Source organism: Scyliorhinus torazame, chromosome 8 (genome assembly GCF_047496885.1).
Source record: "Scyliorhinus torazame isolate Kashiwa2021f chromosome 8, sScyTor2.1, whole genome shotgun sequence".
NCBI lineage: Eukaryota > Metazoa > Chordata > Chondrichthyes > Carcharhiniformes > Scyliorhinidae > Scyliorhinus > Scyliorhinus torazame.
Window position 1 is genome coordinate 145,976,299 of NC_092714.1, and position 18,823 is coordinate 145,995,121.

Below are 18,823 nucleotides of genomic sequence, written 5' to 3' on the forward strand. Positions count from 1 at the left end.
CGATTCCGGCTTGGGTCACTGTCTGTGCGGAGTCTGCACATCCTCCCTGTGTGTGCGTGGGTTTCCTCCGGGTGCTCCGGTTTCCTCCCACAGTCTAAAGATGTGCAGGTTAGGTGGATTGGCCATGATAAATTGCCCTTCGTGTCCAAAATTGCCCTTAGTGTTGGGTGGGGTTACTGGGTTATGGGGATAGGGTGGAGGTGTTGACCTTGGGTAGGGTGCTCTTTCCAAGAGCCGGTGCAGACTCAATGGGCTGAATGGCCTCCTTCTGCACTGTAAATTCTATGATAATCTATGTAACCCCCGGCCGAGGTGGAAGGAATGAGGTACTTCTTAGACGGGTTGGAATTCCCTAAGGTGTAGGAGGACCTGGTGGAGGGACTGGGAGTCCCCATTGGGCTGCTGGAGGTGTTGGAGAGTATGGGGCGATGCAGGCGGGGAAGGTCCCGGGCCCAGGTTGGTTCCCAGTGGAATTTTATAAAAAGTCTTCGGGGGACCTGGGGCCCCTGCTGATGAGGGCATTCAATGAGGCGAGGGAAAAATGGATGCTTCCCCCACGTTATCGCAAGCCTCGATCTCCTTAATCTTAAAGAGGGATAAAAGAAGGATACAGTCCCGGAGCAGAGTGGGTCCTACCGGCCAATTTCATTGCTAAATGTGGACGGTAAGTTTCTGGCCAAGGTTTTTGCCTCACGGATTGGGGACTGTGTGCCCGGGTTGATAGGAAAAGATCAAACGGGGGTTGTAAAGGGGTGGCATCTGTCAGCTAATATTGGGATGTGTGCAATCAGTGAAGATGGCAGTTCTCCCGAGGTTCTTAGTTGTGTTCCAGAATCTCCCGATCTTTATCCCAAAGGTATTTTTTTGGAGGGTTAATGTACTGATTTGGGGGTTTGTCTGGGCGGGTAAAGACCTGCGGGTCAGGAAGGTGCTGCTGGAGCGGGGACGAGGGGGAGCGGGTTGGCTCTTCCAAATTTGATGAACTATGATTGGGTGGCGAATATAGCCATGCTTAGGAAGTGGGTAGTGGGGGCGGGGTCAGTAAGGGAGCAGATGGAGGCAGCCTTGTGTAAGGTCTCGAGCCTCGGGGCACTGTTGACGGCACCTCTGCCATTCTCGCCAGCTAGGTACTCCACAAGTCCAGTAGTGGTGGTAGCTCTGAGGGTGTAGGGACAGTGGCGGCAGCACCTGAGGCTAGAGGGGGCCTCGGTTTGGCCATTGATCTGTGGGAACCATAGGTTTGTGTCGGGGTTGCTGGACAGAGGTTCCGGAGGTGGCGACAGGCGGGGATTGAGCGTTTTGGGGATCTATTCGTTGAGGGCAGCTTTTCAAGTTTGGAGGGATTGGTGGAGGAATATATGGCTGAACCCAGGATAAAGATGGCTGGATATGACTATCCCCCCTTATTTTCTGAATGGGAATCGTACGACCAATGGAGAAGTGCAGCAGTTATGTGGACTAAGATAACTGCCTTGGGAAAGAGAAAACAAGGTATGGCAGTGGCTCTTACTCTACCATATGACAGTAAAATCCAAAACAAAGTGCTTTCTGAGCTGGAATTGGAAGAGTTAGACTCAGAAGAAGGTCTGGGGACTATATTACAATATATGGATAAGATTTACAAGAAAGATGACTTGTTATGTGCGTATGAAGCATGGTCGGAATTTGATAATTTCCGGAAAATAGAGGAATTCTCTATGGAAGACTATATAATGGAATTTGGCAGACTATATAAAAGGCTGCAGAAACACAACCTGGAATTTCCACAGTCTGTGTTGGCCTTTAAATTACTTGACTGTGCTAGAGTGAGCAACATGGATAGGCTCCTGGTTTTGACAGGAGTTCAGTTTACGGATGAGGATACCTTATTCGATCAGATGACAAAAGCTTTAAAGAAGTTTCTGGGGAAACATTCGATTCCGATGGCTCTGATGACTCAAATAGGTCAGCCTGCTATAAAGCAGAATATGGAAGATACACTACTAACAGGATGGCGAAATTGTACGGCTACGAACAGGGCCCAAGACTATAGAAGGAGATCGAGACAAGGAAATTATGAAGACAGAAACCCAGTTAGAACTTACAATCGGAAGATGAACCCCAGAAATGCACGGGACATGATAACTCGATGTTTTAGATGTGACTCTCAATACCATTATGTCTTCAACTATCCAAAACGTTATGATAGAGTGTTTGAAGCGGCACATGACACGGAAGAGTCAGAAGAGGAAAAAGATAGTGTTCAGAGAGAAGACATTGTCCTACTAACAAGCAGTTTTACGCCGGTAATGAGGGTGTTGGTTGCAGAATCCTTCAATTGTGCTGTATTGGACAGTGGCTGCACATCTACTGTGTGTGGAATTGACTGGTTAAAATGTTATCTGGACTCTTTGAATGCTGAAAGTCATAACAAGGTTAAGGAATTTGAAAGTTCCACAAGTTTCAGGTTTGGGGATGATAATACTCTGAAGTCGCTGAAAAGAGCAGTGATCCCTTGCAATATTGCTGGAGTGAATCATTTCATTAGCACGGATGTTGTATCAAGTGAGATACCTTTGCTTCTGAGCAGACCATCGATGAAGAAAGCACACATGAAAGTGGATATGGAACAGGATAAGGCAACAGTTTTTGGAATGGCGGTGGACTTACAATTTACACAGTCGGGACACTATTGTATTCCATTACTGACAAATAATATTTCAAGTAGAGTGGTTAAGGATGTGTTAATGGCAGTTGAAAATGAGACTTTCGCTGATAAAAAGCTTGTTGTTTTAAAACTGCATAGGCAATTTGCACATCCGTCTCCTTGGAGGCTGAAAAATTTATTAAAGGATGCAGGGGTAAGGGATGAAGACTATACTAAACTGATAGAACAGGTTAGTGATTGCTGTGAAGTTTGTAGGAAGTACAGAAGGACACCAGCACGGTCGATAGTAACCCTACCTTTGGCCAGGGATTTTAACAACATTGTGGCTGTGGACCTTAAGATCTGGGTTAAGGCCATTTTTCCGAAAGGACAACTACCAAAAGTTGGTACAAAGGTGACATACTTGCCTGAAGGGCCTAGTCAATGGAAGGATGCAACTGTTATTAGAGCAGGGAAGGCCACTGGAAAGTATAAACATTGGTTGAATGTACAGCATTCAGGGGAGGGAGTTAAGACAATGGATTGGGAACACAAAGTTCAAAAATGGAGGTCACAGAAACGCAGTGCCAGTTCAGATAGTACATCGGTTAGTGAACAGGTCCGCAGGAAAAGGTCGAGAATTTTGAAAGGACATCCCACAGCAGATAGGAAAGATCAAGCAGTAGCAGTATAGAACAAGTTACCAGGCGGGAGAGGGGACGTAGTTTATCAAGGTCTCGGAACATGAGTAAGACTACGAATACTAATAGGGGTAGAAGCCCACATGCACATGAGATTTTGGTGGCTTCCAATAAATGATATGAAAAGTTAACAAAGATGCTAAACAGCAAGAACTGCATAGTTGGAATGAACTTGGGGTATACACGGAAGTACCTGATAGGGGACAAAGAACTCTATCCCACAGATGGATTTGCATGGAAAAGGTTCTTCCGGATGGAACTTATAAGGCAAAGGCCAGGCTTGTGGCAAGGGGATTTGAAGAAAACTTAGAAGATCAGGATTTAAGAGTAGATTCACCTACAGCAGGAAAGGTTATTTTAAAGATCTTCTTGGCTCGATTAGCCACAAAGGCATGGAAATGCAAATCTATAGATATAAAAGCTGCCTTTTTGCAGGGGCATCAGCTCCAGATATACATTTTTCTCCAACCTCCTAAAGAAGCAGCTAACACAGAAGGCGTACTCTGGAAGTTGAACAAATGTGTATATGGATTAAATGATGCATCTAGAGTCTGGTATTTTTCAGTAAGGTCAGTTTTGTTAAAGTTAGGCTGTTGCCAGTTGAAAGCAGATCCTGCAATGTTTTACTGGCACTATGAAGGAAATCTTTCTGGCATTTCTATGATACATGTCGATGATTTTTTGTAGGGTGGGACTAGTGATTTTGAAGCTATTGTAATCTCTGGTTTGAGGAAAGAATTCAGGGTTGGAAGTCAGGCTTCCGGTGCATTTAAATATATTGGACTGGAAATTGGACAGACTAAGTTCGGGGCAACTTTACGTCAGCAATCTTATTTGGAAAGCATCAGCCCAATAGCAATTAGTCATGGCCGAGTTTCACAAAAAGACGCAATGGTTTCAAAGATGAAAAAGTGAAACTGCGAAGTTTAATTGGGCAACTGAACGGGTTAGGTAGACAGACTAGACCGGACGTGAGTTTTGATGTCTTAGAGTTGAGTACAAAAATGAATGATCCCAAAGTGGAAGACATAATAAGAGCAAATAAAGCGTTGGCCAAACTAAAAATGCAGGAGTGTTTTGAAGTTCCCGGTTTTAGGTGACCTTAGGCACTTGAAACTCATAGTTTATAGTGATGCGTCCTACGCAAATTTATTTGATGGGGTTTCAAGCGCAGGAGGTTTTATAATTTTCCTTTTGGGGAACAATGGTAAATGTTTCCCGCTTGTGTGGGAAACAAAGAAAATAAGGAGAGTGGTAAAAAGCACTTTGGCTGCTGAGACATTAAGCCTTGTAGAGGAGGTGGATAGGCCTTTTATAGAAGTATGATATTGACAGAAATTTTGGGATTAGGGGATTTGGGTAATATACCTATTGACTGTCACATTGACAATAAATCCTTGTGGGAAAATGTGCACTCTACAAAAAGTGTAGACATCGCAAGTTTGAAGCAAATGTTGAACAGAGGGGAAATAACAAAAATGAAATGAGTCGACAGGAGCTATAAACTGTCAGACTGTTTTACGAAAAGAGGGGCGAGTTCACAGAAACTTTTGGATATTGTTAATGAAGGGTGCTTGTTTCTGTGAGTGTTTTTTTTTCTTTCTCGTCCAAAAAAAAAGGGGGGGAAATAATGTGTGTGTTTTTGAGTTTCATGAAATTTTGTTTTCACCTAATTATTATTTTTTCTCCAAGGAAGGGGAGACTGTTAAGTAATGGGTTAAGAGACATTGCAATTAGTTGTCTCATTTTTGTTAAGAATCCATTAATTGATACTGATATGTAAAGGGGCTTCAGGTGGCCTCTGTCAGGTGGTGTGTTGTTGGAGTTTTGTGCAGAGGCTGTAGAAGTGAAATAAATGGTGTTTGGTGAAAAGGAACAGGACTTCTGACTCTTTATACAACGGTAACTAAAACGTATAACATATGCAAAGATAAATTGTAAAACTAGCATGATACCAGTGAGCACATTTCTTTAAATTCATCGGGGCTATACAATACAGAATTTCTGGTTAGGCTGGAGTCTTGATAAAAAGAAAATCATCAACATTTTCATTCTCTGTATTTATGATTTTGTCAGAAATACTATCCAGGGTAAATCTTCAGAAATGCATTAGTGATATTGATACTTGTAGTGATACAGACTAATTGGCCCTTTAAGAATTTCAGGTTCTGGTAGAACCATTGAGTCATTCTTCAAAATGCTGTTTCAATAACAGATTGTGTTTCTTTGCCCCTTTAATGTGGACAGCTTCAGTTCATGTCACCTCTAAATATCTTTCTTGTTCCTAAACAGTGGGGCTTAATTGGCTTCTGCTTTCTTAAGATTTTATTCCCATGACAGACCCTGCCAGAAAATGTTATTTTCTCCCATTGTTGCCCTTTGTATCTGCATATTGCAGACTTATGATTTAGTCCACCAGTCAATCAGAGCTTTGCAATATTAACTTTCTACACCTTAGGTCTTTGTCTCATTTATTTTGCAGGAATATCTCTGGGAGGATTTTGTCATGTCCTTAAGATTAATTATTTTGAAAAACTTCCATCTAGATCCTGTCCTTTACACAGTATATGTTTTTAAAAAAAAAAAAGATTTTATTAAAGTTTTCAAACACAATTTTTCCACTTTACAAATCAACATAAAAATAACACAATAGCTAATAAGTAACATTATTTAAATAAAATAGTGAACTAACAAAGTAACAAAAAAATATATATAGTGCTCCCCCCCACTTCCCCGCCCCCTCGGGGCTGCTGCTGCTGACGATCTATTTTCCCTTAACGTTCCGCGAGATAGTCACGGAACGGTTGCCACCGCCTGGAGAACCCCTGAGCCGATCCTCTCAACGCAAATTTCATTTGTTCCAGTTTTATGAACCCTGCCATATCGTTTATCCAGGCCTCCACGCCGGGGGGTTTCGCTTCCTTCCACATAAGTAGGATCCTTCGCTGGGTTATCAGGGACGCAAAGGCCAGAATATCGGCCTCTTTCGCCTCCTGCACTCCCGGCTCTTCCGCTACCCCAAATATAGCTAACCCCCAGCCTGGCTTGACCCGGACCTTCACCACCTTTGAAATCACCTTTGCCACTCCCCTCCAGTACTCATCCAGTGCTGGACATGACCAGAACATATGTGTGTGGTTCGCCGGGCTTCCCAAGCACCTCCCGCACCTGTCCTCCACTCCGAAGAACCTGCTCAGTCTTGCTCTGTGTAGAACCTTGAATTGTATCAGGCTAAGCCTGGCACACGAGGAAGAGGAATTTACCCTATTTAGGGCATCAGCCCACAGCCCCTCCTCAATCTCCTCCCCGAGCTCTTCTTCCCATTTTCCCTTCAGCTCCTCTACCAGCGCCTCCCCCTCGTCTCTCATCTCATATATTTCAGACACTTTGCCCTCCCCGACCCATACCCCGGAAATCACTCTATCCTGGATCCCCTGTGTCGGGAGCAGCGGAAATCCCCTCACCTGTTGCCTCGTAAACGCCCTCACTTGCATGTATCTAAAGATATTCCCCGGAGGCAACTCATACCTTTCCTCCAGCGCTCCCAGGCTCGCAAACTCCCCGTCAATAAACAAGTCTCTCAGTCTCCTAATTCCTGCCCGATGCCAGCTCTGGAACCCTCCGTCCATCCTTCCTGGGACAAACCTATGGTTATTCCTGATCGGGGACCACACCGAGGCACCCGTCACCCCCCTGTGTCGCCTCCACTGCCCCCAGATCCTTAAGGTTGCCACCACCACTGGGTTTGTGGTATACCTTTTCGGGGAAAGCGGCAGCGGCGCCGTCACCAGCGCCTTTAGGCTCGTTCCCTTTCAGGACGCCATCTCCAGCCTCTTCCACGCTGCCCCCCGCCCTCCCTCATCCACTTACAAACCATCGCCACATTGGCGGCCCAGTAGTAGTCGTCCAGATTCGGCAACTCCAGTCCCCCTCTGTCCCTGCTGCGCTGCAGGAACCCCCTCCTTACCCTCGGGGTCTTCCCTGCCCACACGAAACTCATAACACTCCTGTCTATTTTCTTGAAAAAGGCCTCAGTGATCAGAATGGGGAGACATTGAAACACAAAAAGAAACCTTGGGGGGACCATCATTTTTACTGCCTGCACTCTGCCCACCAGTGAGAACGGCAGCATATCCCACCTCTTGAAATCCTCCTCCATCTGCTCCACCAGCTGCGTCAGATTGAGTTTGTGTAGAGTTCCCCAGCTCCTGACTACCTGAATCCCCAAATATCGGAAGCTCCTTTCCACCCTCCTTAACGGCAGGGCGTCTATTCCTCTTCCCTGATCCCCAGGGTGTACTACGAAAAGCTCACTCTTCCCCATATTTAGATTCCTATCTAAATAGAACGGACATATTTAGATTATTGGAAAAATCTCCAAACTCCCTCAATATCTGCATAACCTCTGTCATCCCCTCAACAGGATCCGCCACATATAGCAGTAGGTCATCTGCGTAGAGTGACACTCGATGTTCCTCTCCCCCTCTAACCACCGCCCTCCATTTCTTAGAGTCTCTCAACGCTATGGCCAGTGGTTCAATTGCCAACGCGAACAGTAATGGGGACAGGGGGCACCCCTGCCTTGTTCCCCTATGTAACTGAAAATACTCCGATCTTTGCCGATTTGTGACTACACTTGCCACTGGGGCCCCGTATAGGAGTTTGACCCAACTGACAAACCCCTCCCCGAACCCAAACCTCCTCAACACCTCCCATAGATACTCCCACTCTAGCCTATCAAATGCCTTCTCTGCATCCATCGCCACCACTATCTCTGCCTCCCCCTCCGCTGGGGGCATCATTAACACCCCCAACAGCCTTCGCACGTTGACATTCAGTTGTCTCCCCTTTACAAACCCTGTCTGGTCTTCATGCACCACCCCCGGGACACAATCCTCGATCCTCGTCGACAACACTTTTGCCAGCAGCTTGGCGTCTACATTCAGGAGTGAGATAGGCCTATATGCCCCGCATTGCAGCGGATCTTTATCCCGCTTCAGGATTAGTGATATCGTCGCCTCCAACATTGTCGGGGGCAGAGTCCCCCTTTTCTAGCCTCGTTAAAGGATCTCGCCAGCAGCGGGGCCAACAAGTCCACATATTTCCTGTAAAATTCCACCGAGAACCCGTCTGGTCCCGGGGCCTTCCCTGCCTGCATGTTCCCCAGCTCTTTAGTTACCTCATCCACCTCAATTGGCGCCCCCAGACCTGCCACCTCCTGCTCCTCCACCCTCGGGAACCTTAGTTGGTCCAGAAACTGTTGCATTCCCTCTTTTCCCTCCGGGCGTTGGGACCTATATAGCCTCTCATAAAAGGTCTTAAACACCTCATTTACCTTCCCTGCTCTCCGCTCCGTAGTTCCCGTTTCATCCCTGACTCCCCCAATTTCCCTCGCCGCTATCCTCTTGCGAAGATGGTGGGCCAGCAGCCGGCTCGCCCTTTCCCCATATTCGTATCTCATCCCCTGTGCCTTCCTCCACTGTGCCTCTGCCTTCTCTGTGGTCAGCAGGTCAAACTCTGTCTGAAGTCTTCGCCTCTCTCCATATAATCCTTCGTCCGGGGCCTCTGCATTTCTTTTATCCACCCTCAAAATCTCCCCCACTAATCTCTCCCTTTCTTTGCCCTCTTTTTTCTCCTTATAAGCCCCAATGGAGATCAGCTCTCCCCTAACCACCGCCTTCAGCGCTTCCCATACTACTCCCACCTGGATCTCACCATCATCATTGGCCTCCAGGTACCTCTCAATACATCCCCGCACCCTTCCACAGACCCCCTCATCCGCCAATAATCCTAGCGGCCTAGCAAATCTCCACGGATCCACTCCCCCCATTTGCTCCATGAACCCCCTAAGCACCTTGGCCGCTGCCGGCCTTCTTCCGGTCCTGGATCTAGACCGATCTAACCCTGGATCCAGCACCGTATTGAAATCCCCCCCCCATTACCAGGCTTCCCACCTCCAGGTCCGGGATACGTCCCAGCATCCGCTTCATAAATCCCGCGTCATCCCAGTTCGGGGCATATACATTTACCAGCACGACCTCCTTTCCCTGCAATCTACCACTCACCATCACATATCTACCCCCGTTGTCCACCACTATATTCCTAGCCTCGAACGACACCCGTTTCCCCACCAATATCGCCACCCCTCTATTTTTCGCTTCCAACCCTGAGTGGAACACCTGTCCCACCCATCCTTTCCTTAACCTAACCTGATCCGCCACCTTCAGATGCGTCTCCTGAAGCATGACCACATCTGCCTTCAGTCTTTTTAAGTGCGCGAACACTCGGGCCCTCTTAATCGGCCCATTTAGGCCTCTCACGTTCCACGTGATCAGCCGGATTGGGGGGCCACCCGCCCCTGGGGGGCACCCGCCCGCCCCTGGGGGGCACCCGCCCCCCACCCCCTCCTGCAGACTAGCCATCTGCTGTTCTAGGCCACTCCCCCATCCGGGTCCTGCGCACCCTCCCGTCCCGACCACCTCTTCTCTTGCCAGCTCCCTCTCGCTCCCAGCAGCAGCAACCCAGTTGATCCCCCCGCCCCCCCCCTGCTAGATCTCCATCTAGCATGGTTACTCCCCCCATGATGCTTCCGAAAGTCAGCTGACTCCAACTGACCCCGGCTTCCCCCATTCTCTCCTTGACCACCCTGTGCGTGGAACTCTCTTCCTTCCTGCACCTATCTTCCCGCCATCATCTCTCTAGCGCGGGGAAAAGAATCCACGCTTTCCTGGATCGGCCCCGCCCCCTATGGCGCAGCTCCCCCATTCCCCATCCCCCCTCTCAGTCTCTTTTTCCACCGGCGCCCACATTTCTCAGTGTCCCCCCGTCAAGAGGAGAAAAAGTCCCCGTCTATCGTCTCGATACTGTGAACCTCCCATTCCCCAATTTACATTTCTATGCATCGACCTCGTCGTCACGCCCCCAGCATCAGTCCCTCAGTTCTGGTCCAGTTTCTCTTCTTGGATGAAGGTCCATGCCTCATCCGACGTTTCAAAGTAGTAATGTTTCCCTTGGTGCGTGACCCACAATTGCGCCAGCTGCAGCATCCCAAACTTTATTTTCTACTTGTGAAGCACCGCCTTGGACCTTTTAAAGCTCGCCCTCCTTCTCGCCACCTCCGCGCTCCAGTCCTGATACACTCGTATCACCGCATTCTCCCACCTGCTACTCCGTACCTTCTTGGCCCAGCTCAAAACAGCCTCTCTGTCAGTGAAGCGGTGGAATCTCACCACAATCGCCCTTGGTAGTTCTCCAGCCTTTGGTCTTCTCACAAGGACCCGGTGAGCCCCTTCCACCTCCAGGGGACCCGAGGGGGCCTCAGCTCCCATTAGCGTATGGAGCATTGTGCTCACATAAGCCCCAATGTCAGCTCCCTCCACTCCTTCGGGGAGACCCAGAATCTGGAGGGTCTTCCTCCTCGAGCTATTCTCCAGGACTTCGAGCCTTTTGATACATCTCTTATGTAGCGCCTCGTGCATCTCTATTTTTACCGCTAGGCCCTGTATCTCATCCTCGTTTTCGGATGCCTTTGCCTTCACTCCACGGAGCTCTATCGCCTGGGCCTTTTGTGTTTCTTTTAGCCCTTCGATTGGCAATAACATCGGCGCCAGCACCTCCGTCTTTAATTCCTCCACACACCGTCGGAGGAATTCCTGCTGGTCCGGTCCCCATGTCGTCTGGGCTCCATCCGCCGCCATCTTGCTTCTTCCTTCTCTTCTCTGTCGCTGCTCCAAAGGATCCTTCACAATCTGGCCACGACCACCGATCCTTTCCATACACACCTGGGGGGACACCTTCCTTCGTCACCCCACACTGGGTTTGGTCTGAAAAAATTTCCGGTGGGGCTCCCGAAAAGAGCCCAAAAGTCCGTTAGAACGGGAGCTGGCGAAACATGCGGCTTAGCAGTGCATCGCCGCAACCGGAAGTCACCTACACAGTATATGTTGATCTGTGAGAAAATGCGTAAGTTGTTTGTTATATCATTTAGTTCACCACAAAGAGAAAAGGTCTGGTGGTGTCCACACTCTGGATTATGTTGCTCTTTTTAACCTTAGTCTATTTGCTCTGATTACGTCACCTTTGCTCATGAGTCGCCAGGTATCTTTATGATACCGCCACGTGGTTCAAGTTCAGGTTATGATTAATAACACAGCACACCGCTTAGTAAGGATTAAAACAACGGTCATTTATTACATACCACAAGCAATATTAATACCCTAATACTACTTTCTATATAATAAACCTATCACTACTCGCCAATACCTAACTTAGGAAGAGCTCACCAGGTCAGGGAAACGAATGGCTTGTCCAATCAGATCTGGCCCGCGGGATTCAAAAGGCTGCTACAGGTCGGTGGCTAGGTGTCTCTACCGGATAGCGATCACTGGATTCAAACATACTGTTGCCGGTTGCTGTTCTTGCGAAGGTCTCGAGCAGGCGAAGAGGAGAGAGAGAGAGATCTGAACTTGGACCTCCACTTTTATAGGGCCCAGGGGCTTCCCGCCTCCCGGGGCGGCCCTTGACCCTGAGTCCCAAGTGATTGGATCTGTCCCCAATCTCTGGGGTCGATGTGTCCAATATAATTGGAATGTTAAATCATATGAGTTCCGAGTCTCATTGTCTTGATCAAATGCATCCATGGAGCCCATTATTCCCGCCATTTCGGACCTCTACTCCGAAGCTCTATACTTCAACCAATTTCCTCCCTTCCAATTGCTTTGGATATATGGCACAAGCAATCCCTTTCCCCACACTGTAGCTTAGAATTTTTTTCTTTTTTTTTTTGCTTCCATCTGACTTTTTCCCGATTAGTGGTCTGTAAAGAGTCAGAAGACTTCTGAATCCCTGTTCCCACAGACCATCTAGCTTCGCCACATGTGTGGTCTCTGCAATCCAGACTGTACCCCTTCAATGGCAAGCGTTCTTCTTTACTCAAGGTTATGTTTGATTTTTCTTTTGAAAACCTTCAGCATTGGCGCTTGCTTTGCCCGACATGTGTGTGTGAAAGGGGTGGGGGAGTAGCATTACTGGTTAAGGAGAATATTATAGCCGTACTGCGGGAGGACACCTTAGAGGGCTCATACAATGAGGTAATCTGGGTAGAGCTCAGGAACAGGAAGGGGTCAATCACAATGTTGAGAGATAGAGGAGCAGACAGGTAGAGAGATTTTGGATAGGTGCAAAGGTAACGGGGTTGTTGTGGTTTTAATTTCCCCTATATTGACTGGGACTCGCTTAGTGCTCGGGGTTTGGATGGGGCAGAGTTTGTAAGGTTTATCCAGGAAGCCTTCTTGATGCAATATGTAGATAGTGCAACTAGGGAAGGGTCAGTACTGGATCTGGTATTGGGGAATGAGCCTGGACAGGTGGTTGTGGTTTCAGTAGGGGAACACTTTGGGAGTAGTGACCACAGTTCCGTAAGTTTTAGGGTACTTTTGGGCAGGGATGAGGGTAACCCTTGTGTTAAGGTGCTAAACTGGGGAAAGGCAAATTACAATAACATTAGACAGGAATTGAAGAATTTGGATTTGGTGCGGCTATTGGATAATAAATCAACATCGGACGTGTGGGAGTATTTCAAGCGACAACAGTTGATTAGGATTCAGGAAAGTCGAGTTCCTGAGAGAATGAAGGATAAGTATGGAAAGTTTAGGGAGCCTTGCATAACGAGGAAGAAAAAGGAGACTTTTGTACGGTCTAGAAGGGTGGGAACAGTCAAAACCATTGAGGAGTATCAAGAAAGTAGAATGTACTGAAATGGGAAATTAGGAGGGTTAGGAGGCGTCATGAAAAGTTCTTGGCAAGTAAGATTAAGGTAAATCCCAAAGCTTTTCATTCATATGTAAAAAGCAAGAGGGTGGCCAGGGAAAGGATTGGACCAGGGAAAGGACAGTGGGGGAAATCTATGTGTTGAGCCAGAGGAAATGGGAGAGGTACTAAATGAGTACTTTGCATCAGTGTTCACCAAAGAAAGAGACTTTATGGAAGTTGATTCTTGGGTAGAATGTGTGGACAGTCTGGATCATGTTAACATCGAAAAGGAGGAGGTATTGGGTCTTTTAAAAGATATTAAGGTAGATACGTATCCTGGGCCAGATGGGATTTATCCCAGAATCCTGAGGGAAGCAAGGGAGGAAATTGCTGGGGCCTTGACTGACATCTTTGTGTCCTTATTGGCTACAGGTGAGATCCAGAGGACTGGAGAATAGCTAATGTGGTATCGCTGTTTAAGAAAAGTAGCAGGGATAATCCTGGAAACTATAGGCCGTGAGCCTCACGTCGGTAGTAGGTAAATTATTGGAGAGAATTCTCAGGGACAGGATTTATACTCATTTGGAAACAATTGAACTCATAAGCGAGAGACAGCATGGTTTTGTGAAGGTGAGGTCGTGCCTCACAAACTTGATCGAGTTTTTTGAGGAGGTAACAAAGATGACAATGATGGGAGGGCGGTGGATTTGGTTACAGGGACTTCAGTAAAGCTTTTGACAAGGTGCTCATGGCAGCCTGGTACAAAAGGTGAAGTCACACGGGATCTGAGGTGAGGTGGTAAGATGGATACAGAACTGGCTTGGTCCCAAAAGGCAAAGGGTAGCAGTAGAGGGTTTTTTTTCTGAATGGAAGTTTGTGACTAGTGATGTTCCACAGGGACCTGTACATCACCGACAACAGGGCCTCTGTTGTTTGTGATGTACATAAATGATTTGGAGGAAAATGTGGCCGGTTTGATTAGTAAGTTGGTGGAGTGGCAGATCGTGTTGAGGTTTGTCAGAAGATACAGCAGGATGTAGACAGGTTGGAGGCTTAGGCAGAGAAATGGCAAATGGAGTTTAGTCTGGACAAATGTGAGATTACATTCTGGTAGGTCTAACATAGAGGGGAAATATACCGTAAATGGTAAAACTCTAAAGATATAGAAAGCCAGAGAGATCTGGGTGTGCAGGTCCACAGATCTTTGACGGTGGCAACACAAGTGGACAAGGTAGCCAAGAAAGCATATGGAATGTTTGCCTTCATTGGACAGGTCATTGAGTACAAAAACTGGCAAGTCATGCTACTGTTGTATAGAACCTTGGTAAGGCCGCACTTGGAATATTGCGCACAATTCTGGTTGCCTCACAACCAAAAAGATGTGGAGGCTTTGGAGAGGGGGCAAAGGAGGTTTATCAGGATGTTGCCTGGTCTGGATGGTGTTAGCTATGTGGAGAGGCTGAATAGACTCGGACTGTTTTCATTAGAAAGACGGAGGTTGAGGGGTTACCTGTCTACAAGATCATGAGGGGCATGATTAGAGTGGCTGAGCAGGCACTCTTTCCCAGGGTGGAGGGGTCAGTCACCAGGGGGCATAGGTTTAAGGTCTGTGGGGCAAAGTTTAGAGGCGATGTGCGAGACAGATTTTCTACACAGAGTGGTGGGTGCCTGGAACGGTTGCCAGGGGAGGTTGTGGAAGCAGATACATAAACGGTGTTCAAAAGACATCTCGACAAATAGATGGATAGGATGGGTATAGAGGGATACAGCACAAGGAAGTGCTGAAAGTTTTGGCAAAGATTGGTATTGTGGCCGGTACAGGCTTGGAGGGCCGAAGGGTCTATTCCTGTCCTGTATTGTTCCTTGTTCTTTGTATTTCAGTCTCGAGAATCTTCCCTGCTCTCGACACAATCTCCACTGATTTAGTCGATGATTATTTTGGTTTGTTCAGAAATGCCGTTTCTGTGCCTCAATCCTCTTCATCAGTTTTCTGTTTTTTTATATCCTTGATTTTGCCTCTCTTACATTTGACTTGCTATCTCCTTATATAGCTTGGTGTCTGTAATATCCCGCACGGGACCTACGGCGTGGGAATGCTTGTCTTCCCCATGCATGTGCTCCCCCACTAGGGGTGGGGTATCGCAATCACTCAATGTATATAAGGTCAGCCAGTAAGGCGCCGATCAGGCAGGAACCTGGTAGGGGTCTACCAGGAAGTGTATATATATCTCGTTTGTGAACAAAACTTTGTTCTTATTTTTATTCGGTGTGGACTCCCCGTGTCTTTATTAAACGGGGAGAGAACTGATTTTCTGTCGACGCTGTGACCTACTCAGCTGAGCCACCTACCCGATTTTCAGGACCCAGGTTTGGATTTCTTTGATTCATTATGCCTCTGTTTGGGTGGTTAAATGCATTTGACGCCAGTGTTGAAGACTGGAACCAATACGCTTAACGCATGTGTTATTTCTTCCGGGCCAACAATATCACGGAGAACGAGCGCCAGACGGTCATATTATTGACGGCCTGCGGACGGCAAAGTTTAGGGTGTTTCACGTACCCACAGATGCTGGATACGCGAACATTCAAGCATCTCGTGACACTTATGGCGTAAACCCAACCCCATCGATAATCATTCAAAGATGTTGGTTTAACACGGTGGAGAGATCCACTGGCGAGTCTGTGTCTCAGCTATGGAAGATAACCAAGTTTTGTAAGTATGGAATTGTTTTGTCTGATATGCTCCACGATCACTTGGTCTGCGGGATCGAAAACCTGGAAACTTAGAAAAAGCTTTTGGGTGAAGTCTCCCTAACTTTTCAGCAAGCGCTGCAGATTTCCCTATCCCAGGAAAGTGCAGAACACGGCATCCAAGAGATACGAGCAGTGGAGGTGAATATTTTGAGGCATCACGCCTTATGTGGTACCCCCGCGACCTGGACCGAATGCCACTGTGACTCTGGCACTGGGCGAAGAGCATGACACTGAGACATGCAACATGCCCAGAGTTGGCTGAAGGCAATTCCAGTGTGTGCGTTAAATGTGGACACCGGTCTAGGCGTACTTGACGGAAGCAGGATGGCCAGTGCTTCACGAGTGCCGAACGAGGAAGGCATCAACCCAGGAGCCGAGCCGTGCATCTGGAATAGCCAGAAGATGCCAAGGATGAGGCTGAGATACAGCTGGACAGTTTTTTTTAATAAATAAATTTTGAGTACCCAATTATTTTTTTTCCAATTAAGGGGCGATTTAGCGTGGCCAATCCACCTAACTTGCACATCTTTGGGTTGTGGGGGTGAAACCCACGCAGCCATGGGAAGAATGTGCAAACTCCACACGGACAGTGACCCAGAGCCGGGATCTGAACCTATAGCTAGACAGTTTGGCAGTGCCCGTGTCCCCTATTCACTTTCTGATCCAAATGAATGATAAGGATAAGAGTGGTCCGAGGATGAATGTGCTAAATTGGGGGAAGGCTAATTATAACAATATTAGGCGGGAACTGAAGAACATAGATTGGGGGCGGATGTTTGAGGGCAAATCAACATCTGACATGTGGGAGGCTTTCAAGTGTCAGTTGAAAGGAATACAGGACTGGCATGTTCCTGTGAGGAAGAAAGATAAATACGGCAATTTTCGGGAACCTTGGATGACGAGAGATATTGTAGGCCTCGTCAAAAAGAAAAAGGAGGCATTTGTCAGGGCTAAAAGGCTGGGAACAGACGAAGCCTGTGTGGCATATAAGGAAAGTAGGAAGGAACTTAAGCAAGGAGTCAGGATGGCTAGAAGGGGTCACGAAAAGTCATTGGCAAATAGGGTGAAGGAAAATCCCAAGGCTTTTTACACGTACATAAAAAGCAAGAGGGTAGCCAGGGAAAGGGTTGGCCCACTGAAGGATAGGCAAGGGAATCTATGTGTGGAGCCAGAGGAAATGGGCGAGGTACTAAATGAATACTTTGCATCAGTATTCACCAAAGAGAAGGAATTGGTAGATGTTGTGTCTGGAGAAGGGGGTGTAGATAGCCTGGGTCACATTGTGATCCAAAAAGACGAGGTGTTGGGTGTCTTAAAAAATATCAAGGTAGATAAGTCCCCAGGGCCTGATGGGATCTACCCCAGAATACTGAAGGAGGCTGGAGAGGAAATTGCTGAGGCCTTGACAGAAATCTTTGGATCCTCACTGTCTTCAGGGGATGTCCCGGAGGACTGGAGAATAGCCAATGTTGTTCTTCTGTTTAAGAAGGGTAGCAAGGATAATCCCGGGAACTACAGGCCGGTGAGCCTTACTTCAGTGGTAGGGAAATTACTGGAGAGAATTCTTCGAGACAGGATCTACTCCCATTTGGAAGCAAATGGACGTATTAGTGAGAGGCAGCACGGTTTTGTGAAGGGGAGGTCGTGTCTCACTAACTTGATAGAGTTTTTCGAGGAGGTCACTAAGATGATTGATGCAGGTAGGGCAGTAGATGTTGTCTATATGGACTTCAGTAAGGCCTTTGACAAGGTCCATCATGGTAGACTAGTACAAAAGGTGAAGTCACACGGGATCAGGGGTGAACTGGCAAGGTGGATACAGAACTGGCTAGGCCATAGAAGGCAGAGGGTAGCAATGGAGGGATGCTTTTCTAATTGGAGGCTGTGACCAGTGGTGTTCCACAGGGATCAGTGCTGGGACCTTTGCTCTTTGTAGTATATATAAATGATTTGGAGGAAAATGTAACTGGTCTGATTAGTAAGTTTGCAGACGACACAAAGGTTGGTGGAATTGCGGATAGCGATGAGGACTGTCTGAGGATACAGCAGGATTTAGATTGTCTGGAGACTTGGGCGGAGAGATGGCAGGTGGAGTTTAATCCGGACAAATGTGAGGTAATGCATTTTGGAAGGTCGAATGCAGGTAGGGAATATACAGTGAATGGTAGAACCCTCAAGAGTATTGAAAGTCAAAGAGATCTAGGAGTACAGGTCCACAGGTCATTGAAAGGGGCAACACAGGTCGAGAAGGTAGTCAAGAAGGCATACGGCATGCTTGCCTTCATTGGCCGGGGCATTGAGTATAAGAATTGGCAAGTCATGTTGCAGCTGTATAGAACCTTAGTTAGGCCACACTTGGAGTATAGTGTTCAATTCTGGTCGCCACACTACCAGAAGGATGTGGAGGCTTTAGAGAGGGTGCAGAAGAGATTTACCAGAATGTTGCCTGGTATGGAGAGCATAAGCTATGAGGAGCGATTGAATAAACTCGGTTTGTTCTCACTGGAACGAAGGAGGTTGAGGGGCGACCTGATAGAGGTCTACAAAATTATGAGGGGCATAGACAGAGTGGATAGTCAGAGGCTTTTCCCCAGGGTAGAGGGGTCAATTACTAGGGGGCATAGGTTTAAGGTGAGAGGGGCAAGGTTTAGAGTAGATGTACGAGGCAAGTTTTTTACGCAGAGGGTAGTGGGTGCCTGGAACTCGCTGCCGGAGGAGGTAGTGGAAGCAGGGACGATAGGGACATTTAAGGGGCATCTTGACAAATATATGAATAGGATGGGAATAGAAGGATACGGACCCAGGAAGTGTAGAAGATTGTAGTTTAGTCGGGCAGTATGGTCGGCACGGGCTTAGAGGGCCGAAGGGCCTGTTCCTGTGCTGTACATTTCTTTGTTCTTTGAATGGTTATATGCTCCAAATGGAGCTGGATATGCAAGAGGCCATTTGTAGTGGCGCAGAGCAATTTTGATCTTATCAGCAAGGAGTGCTT